Raw genomic sequence first — 7,639 nt, 5'->3', positions numbered from 1 at the left:
ACAACTCTACTTCTCCCACTGGTGGATAATAAAAGGAGTTTGGGAGTTTTTAATTAATTTTCATAATAGATGTTCTCTTGTTATGCTTTTAACTAACAAATAGTCTACACTACAGCAGCATTTTCTGACTTTTAGGAAAGCAAGAAAACACACTTTAATGAAAGTATCACTGAATCAAAGGACTTTAGCGTTACAGACTCCTGAAAAAGACAGCATCCCAACTGTGCGGCCTACTCAGTTAATTGTCTGGGGAATAGTTCCAAGTATATCTTCTCCAAAGGAGTATACATGCTGATATACTGTGGAAGGAGAGTTTCAATAGTTTCACAATGGGAAATGTGTAAGAGAACCACAGGGAATAGGTGATTGGATGAAGGAAGAAAGAACTAGAAGCTTGCAACATAACTCAGGGTCAGGCAAATAGTTTATATCCTTTCCATGCTGTTGAGTTAGCAGCATTTCACTTTTTTTCTATAGCAGAAGGACATTTTTTTATCAGAAGTATTTTAAGTAAAATATGAATTTGCATTATTCAGCAAGGAAAATGTATAATTACTTTAACAAGGTGAACTAATCTTTTAGATGCAGTTACAGGTTTAGGTAAGTTCAGTCTCGGGTCTTCAATACTCCAGTAGAGTTGGCATAATTATATATAACCTTTTCAAGCTTGGTATTAATGAAACTGGAAGAAATATACTTATATATATTATATGTTGTTTGAAGTAACAAGGGATCTTATGACCTGTAGCAAAATGGGTTTGGATAGAACTTCAGTTGAAACTCTAATTGGACTGAGCACATTATTTTAACATTGCTTGGAAATGTAAGCAGATTAATGCACTCCCCTATAAGTATATACAGTATATGTCTATGTGCATGTTTCTTTTTTGAATGAAACCCAGGTTCAATCTGATATTCTAGTTTTCCTTGTAGAATTACAGGTATCTGGAAACCCATTATCCAAAAAGCTCAACGTAATGGGAAGGCCATCTCCCATTGACTCAATTTTAAAGGAAAAGTAATACTAAAAATTGTTTTAAAGGAATGACAATATCATTTATTGTTGCCCTGCACTGGTAAAACTGGTGTGTTTGCTTCAAAAACACTACTATAGTTTATATAAAGAAGCTGTTGTGTAGCCATGGGGGCAGCCATTCAAGCACAGTATACATGGCAGATAAAAGATTCTGAAGAATTCCATTGTATACTACAGAGCTTATCTGTTATCTGCTGTGTATCCTGTGCCTTTCCTCCATTTCAGCTTTGAATGGCTGCTCCCATTTTGGCCAATGCCTTTGCTAACATGTGCCATAACCCCCAACTCAATCAAACATTATACTGTGCAGGGAGGGGATCTTATTGTGTTTTATTTATTTTATATAATATATTGAGAAGCATTAATTCACTCAGGTAATATATATTCATATAAAAGCATCTCTATATATGATTCATTCAGTTCCCTATCAAACATATTGGTGCTTTACTGACAGCCAGAGGGATAGAGCTGCTCCGTACAGTGTAATTTTTGAATCACTTTGTCAATTGGATCATGTCGGCAGTCTAATAGTGACCTGATACCATAAGTTGCTTTGCAGAAAGAAAGCACTGTATCCATTTGCCCTGGCTTTTTCCAAAGGGTCTTTCTCAATATAAAGGTTAGAATGGCCATGGAGTCATGGTTCAGAAGGTTAAAAAACATTCATTCTTTTTAAAAACTGACAAAAACAATTTGGAAGTCTACAGTCTCCATGAATTTAACAATCACCTGTCTTAGAATGGTATGAGTCCCTCTCAAAGCTTCCCTAGCCAGTAGTGTGCTACAACCTAATACAACCTAATGGCTAGATTATTTTGCTATTTACTTTTTTCTGAGATGCATGCTCTGCTTTAAAGGCTTTGAAGATGTGTTCATATTGGTGGGATGCTTTTTTTTCTCTTGATCTTTAAAATACCCTTCCTACAGCTAATAAACCCACACTTTGCATGGTGTATAGTGGAGTCATGAAGATTGTTATAATTTATGGAAACAGGAGGTGTCCCCAGCTCCAAAAGTTTTATTGGTTTCTTTCAAAAACCTCTGTCACTTCTTTCCATTCTAATCCCAAACGATTTGACAAGTTTTGAAATTGGACACATTGATAAGTACTATTTGTTAACCATTCTTTGAACATGCAACCCAAAACTAGGGATGTAGCGAACTGTTCGCCGGCGAACTAGTTCGCGCGAACTTCGACTGTTCGCGTCCGCCGCAAGTTCGCGAACGTCGCGCGACGTTCGCCAATAGGCGTTCGCGTCAAAATCGGTCGCCCATTCGACCATTCGATCGCTAAAATCGAACGATTTTCGTTCGATTCGAACGAAAATCGTTCGATCGAACGATTAAAATCCTTCGATCGTTCGAATCGAACGATTTTCGGATGATCGAAGTTCGCGAACAGTTCGCGAACAGTTCGCAAATTATGCCGGTGTTCGCGAACGGCGTTCGCGAACACATCGGCGGCGGTTCGCTACATCCCTACCCAAAACACTAGTATTTAGTGATGTGAGAATTTGGGGCGTTTCGCTTAGCCGAAAAATTCGCAAAACGGTGCCGGTGTCTGTTTATTACGCCGCCCTCCTTTTTTTTTGATGCCGGTGAATTTTCTCTGTGGTTTTGCTTATTTATTCGCCAGCGAGCGAATCGCGGGAATTCGCTGCAAATTCGCGCCTGGCGAACAAATTCGCCCATCACTATTAGTATTTTGTAAAACTTAGATGAAAATCATCTGTATCACAATATTTCAGGCATGACGTGAATTGTCGCACGATTTTGTCAAGACTTTTACAGTGTGTACAATTTTTTTGATTTTGTTAGTAAATTAAGCCAAATCAAGGATAGGAGTTAGGTCGAATTTTTATTTTTAAAATAATGAGAAAAATTTGAGTTTTAATTTAAAAAAAAAAACTTTTTCTAGTCAGATTTTTTAAGGGGAAAACACAATTTTTTCAGATGAAAAAGAACTTGTGTTTTTTTTTATGATTTATTAAACCCCGATGGTGTTAAAAGTCTGAATAAAAAAGTACTTCATCTTAAACCTGCCTAGGTTATATAGAATTTAATGACAGATGTCCCGGAAGATATCATGATTTACACTGGTTTCATACAATAATCCGAATAATTTGTAGTTTTCTGCTGATAACCGGAAAACAAAACAGTTTTCGGGTGTCAAATCCAACATATTGTAGAATTCGGATTTTAAACTATTTTATTGAGTCCTTTCTCACATCAGATTTTTTTAAATTAATTTATTGAGAAATACAGTAAAAAGGTGTGGAGTTTGGTCTAAGTGATTTTAAGAAAATAGTGAGAAATGTTTGGATTTTAGTAAAAAACCCTTTTAAAACTCAGACTTTTCTACAGGCCATTTGCATGAATACCACATATTCCCCCTATGGAAGCATTTGGACAACTATAATAAACAGCAACATTAAACAGTATGCATTTTAAAGCAATAATATGCATTATTCACATCACATAGTCCTTGTTCCATGCAGGTAGTTTTCTGATTCTCTCAGTACGCCTTATGGGTTCACTTTCTTCAGGCCTATTGCAGTTGACAACAGGAGTAGGAAAATGTCCTTCATCAAATCAAGCTTCTCCAAGGTCATTCCTAACAGGAGCAAGACGACTTGCATTCCATATGCGTCCATCAGCCAGTTCCTATGTGTATGGTCTTAGCTGGCGTCTCACTTCAAGTGGTGTAGTAAATTTAGATTGTCCTTGTTTCAGTATTCCTGGTTTCTTAGTTCTGATTAAAGATCCAGGCTGAAAGTGTACTTCTCTTGCACCATATTTTTTGTCAGTATAAGCCTCGCATTTGGGTGTTGATGTTTCACAATGTCAGCAGTAGATGATTTTGTAGGCAAAGTATTTTGTGAAAGTTTGATGTCTGCAACATGTAGCTTAGTGCGCATCTGTCTGCCATGTAATAATTTAGCAGGATTGGGTTGTTGAATGGCACATTGCTCTATAGTTATGTAGGAACTCTGTTGTAAATACTTTCCAAGATTACCCAGTAAGATTTGAAATGCTTCTTTCAGACTTCTGTTGAATCACTCGATTTCTCCATTGACTTGTGGGTAATACACTGAAGGATTCCTTTGCACAATATTCCTCTCTCTCAGAAAGAATTCAAACTCGGATGAGACAAACTGTGGTCCGTTGTCTGATATTAACTCCTTTGGATTATCTTATCTGCTGAAGACTGTAGACAGAAATGTAATTACTGTAGCTGATGTTATATGAGAAACAAATGCAATTTCAGGCCATTTACTGTAATAGTCCATCAAGGTTATAGCAAATCTGCAGTCTATAGGAGCATCTGTAAAAGGACCGACAATATCAATATAGGGAAATAGTTTTTCCCATGCTGAATCAGGGAATGGTACTGGTTTTACATCTGGTCTCAACTTAAACTTTGTGTACAAAGTTCTTTGCACAGCCCAGTGTAGTGTTGCTTTGTGGTGAAATTTTAGAAATTTTAGACACTGGCTGTGTGGCAGACACTGGTGCTGTAGTAATGAGACTATCAACTAACCGTAACTGTAAGTGCCTTTGCAAGGGTTAAATTCTGCTCTAGGAGCAGTCTCTCTCTAATGAGTAAAGCACACTTTCTAGCAGCAGAAATCTCCCTCCCTCTCCTTGGTCAGCAGCAATAATGTAATTTTCAAACATACGGATTCAAGCAGTAAAAGGTATGGTAGGCTAACCAGGCTTTGGAAGAAAAGGTTCAGGCTGCTGCAGAGGTAGAAGAGCCATCCTTGTCGCCATTTGTTATGTTTTGGGTATCCGAGGATGAGGAGAGTATAACAGTGCTTTATTAGCTTTCACTTTCACTTTTAAGCTACCAGGAAGTATGCACAGTATAAGTATGAGCACAGTGACATCTACAGGCCATTTGTATGAACACTACAATTACTGTATATTTTTCAATGTAAGGAGACTCTTTTTTTAAAAAAAAAATCTAGATAGTTCATTTAACTAAGTTCTGTGTTAACTGGAGTTCACAAGCTCATTCAACTGGGCTTAAGTAAATAAGCTTCACAAATCAACTGCCAAAAATAAATATAAATATTTTATTTTTAGAGACGTCCCATATTTTACAGAGTGTTGCTCAAAAGAACCACTTCCCAACAACTCTCATGCTCATAGTTACTCCTCAAGCCTTTTCCACTGTGAAGTGATGGATTCTGGGGCATGAAGTAAGTAAGGAAAATAAAGGTACTACCTATGTCCAACCCCATCACTTCCCAATGGAACAAGGTGAAGGAGGGGTTGGATCATTCTGTGGAGTGGATTATTTTCTGCATCAAAGGCAACTATCTGGGTTTTCTCAATTGTTTTCTTGTTTGTGGAATCAGTTACAGTATGTCTGTGTACAAAAAAATAATTACCATTTATTCAATCATGCACCTTTTTTACATAAGTCCAACTGAATGAGTTCATGAGGGCTATATATATTTAAGTTTTAAATCAAGCTAGAATGGCTTGTTATGTAGATATCTATTTTGCTTTACTTCGTTTTGGGTCTTATACTTTTATACATTTTTACAAATATGATGTTTGTCTTTTGGAGGAAGGTTAATATGGGAGCACTGTAATTTACTTTCTACAAGCGGGGAAGATCTTGTCGGTATTTAGCTGGAATATGTCGTTGGTATCAGTGAATTAATTTAGCAGGGATGGTCTGTTTTTTATAGATTTATAGATTTATTTATAGATTTATAGATTTAGTTGATGGCTGTCAGTCCTGCATAGACATGGAAATTAACTCACTGTGTTTTAACTATTAAGGGTTAATAAAACAAGTGGTATGATTCTTGATCTTCCAGTGAAACTATCAGTAGGATTCTGTGCAAAGAAGGTGTTAATTCTAGTACAATGCTTCTTGACTTGTTTGCCTAATGTAACTTGTTTGATGGCAGTGAAAGGGGATTTAATAAAGAGGCTGTTAACGGTGTAGGTGTCAGGAGGAGTTTGAATTACACTGTACAATGTGAGGTGAGCCTAAGTGATATAAGATGAAGCAGAACTCCTGGCTCTGAACACCCACTTTATCCAGGTAGGCTATGTGTATTCTTATTTTCTGATGAAACACTTGTTAAGCAAAGCCTGATTTTTACTAAATTTAGCTTTTTATAAATGAACAGGAACAGTGCTGGGTTTATTCTGTTCTCTTATCTATCTGTAGGTTATGTTTTTTTTAAAGATGCATGTGCCTGGAGAGAATAATTCAGACACAGAGTTGTTATTATCCGCAAATCCTTATAGCAAAATGGTCAGATACACGAGAGAGACTTCAGAGGCATAGTTACACAGAACCAGCCTCTGAATTCCTTAATTTGCGGTCAGAACTATAAATAAAAAAGGCCTACACCACAATGTGATTTTTTTGTCACATTAGCTTTATAAGGCTATTAAATGAAGAAGATCATGAAAATATACTGTAGATGATAATGTACAAATGAATGTTCCATTTAAGCTGCATAAAATAATCAGGGAACCAAGGGTGAAGAAGGCCCTCTTAAAACTGGGTAACTTCTCCTTTTAGCACCTCTTTTAGTGTGAACTTAAATTACCCAGTTTTTAAACCTTGCAGTTGGGTATCTAGTGATAATGCACACAAGGCAGCATAGGGAGATGGTGCAAACGGCTTTGAATAGACATACAGGTACATGTATTGCAGCCTCACCATTTGACTATATTAATATTACAATTAAATAAATATAATTATATGTATTTAAGTATGATTTTGCAGACTAAGGAACAGCGATTTGGCCAATGTTCAAATATTGGAAAGCTGAAGCAAATATGAGATAAAAAGGTTTATCGTACAAAAGATTAGAATTAAGCATTTGAATGCAATATAGTGACTTTGAACACAATCTAGGTATAAATCACTGCATAGCAAATTATGTACACACCACTACCATAGGTCATATTTACCTCATATAGGTGATTTCCTAGCTAATAATGCACATTATTAAAAACACCGCAGCATTACCACATCAACATAAGAACCATTTCAGCCACCAGTAGTTCTTTACCTATGTCTATGGTTCCAACTTTCCATCTGGTTTGACCATTAATGTGACCCACATCTTGGTGTTTGTGGAGTGTCTGGGAGTTTAATATTTGCTTAGCATTTTAAGATTTGATACTGCTACTAATAGATACACGCAAGTTCCTTATCTTACTCATGTTTTCTGGCATTGATTGCTTCTTTAGGGTCGGACTGGGCCGGCGGGACACTGGGAAAAACCCAGTGTATCCCACCAGCCCAGTTCCGACCCCCGCTCTCCACTAGGAACTTAGGCACTCCTCTCCCACTCTGATCACAACTGCAAGTAAGAGAAATGCCACGCAACACGACACACCAGAGGTGGTTATGTTGGTGGCATGTGGTGGAATTTGTGACTGGGATAAGCAGCCCCAGAGGTGACACCCACCCCAGTCCCCACTGGATTTTTTGTTTTACGAAGGTTTTTTAAACCTTGCAAGCTAATTTTGGAATTTAAAAAACTATCAAAGAAAAAAAAATTAATGTGATATGGAACCCACTAGTTTACTGGTATCTTTCTGTTATCCTGAGTCTGATGC

Source organism: Xenopus laevis, chromosome 4S (genome assembly GCF_017654675.1).
Source record: "Xenopus laevis strain J_2021 chromosome 4S, Xenopus_laevis_v10.1, whole genome shotgun sequence".
Classification (NCBI taxonomy): Eukaryota; Metazoa; Chordata; class Amphibia; order Anura; family Pipidae; genus Xenopus; species Xenopus laevis.
The sequence above is the reverse complement of the archived record's forward strand: the minus strand, read 5'-3'. Positions refer to the sequence as shown.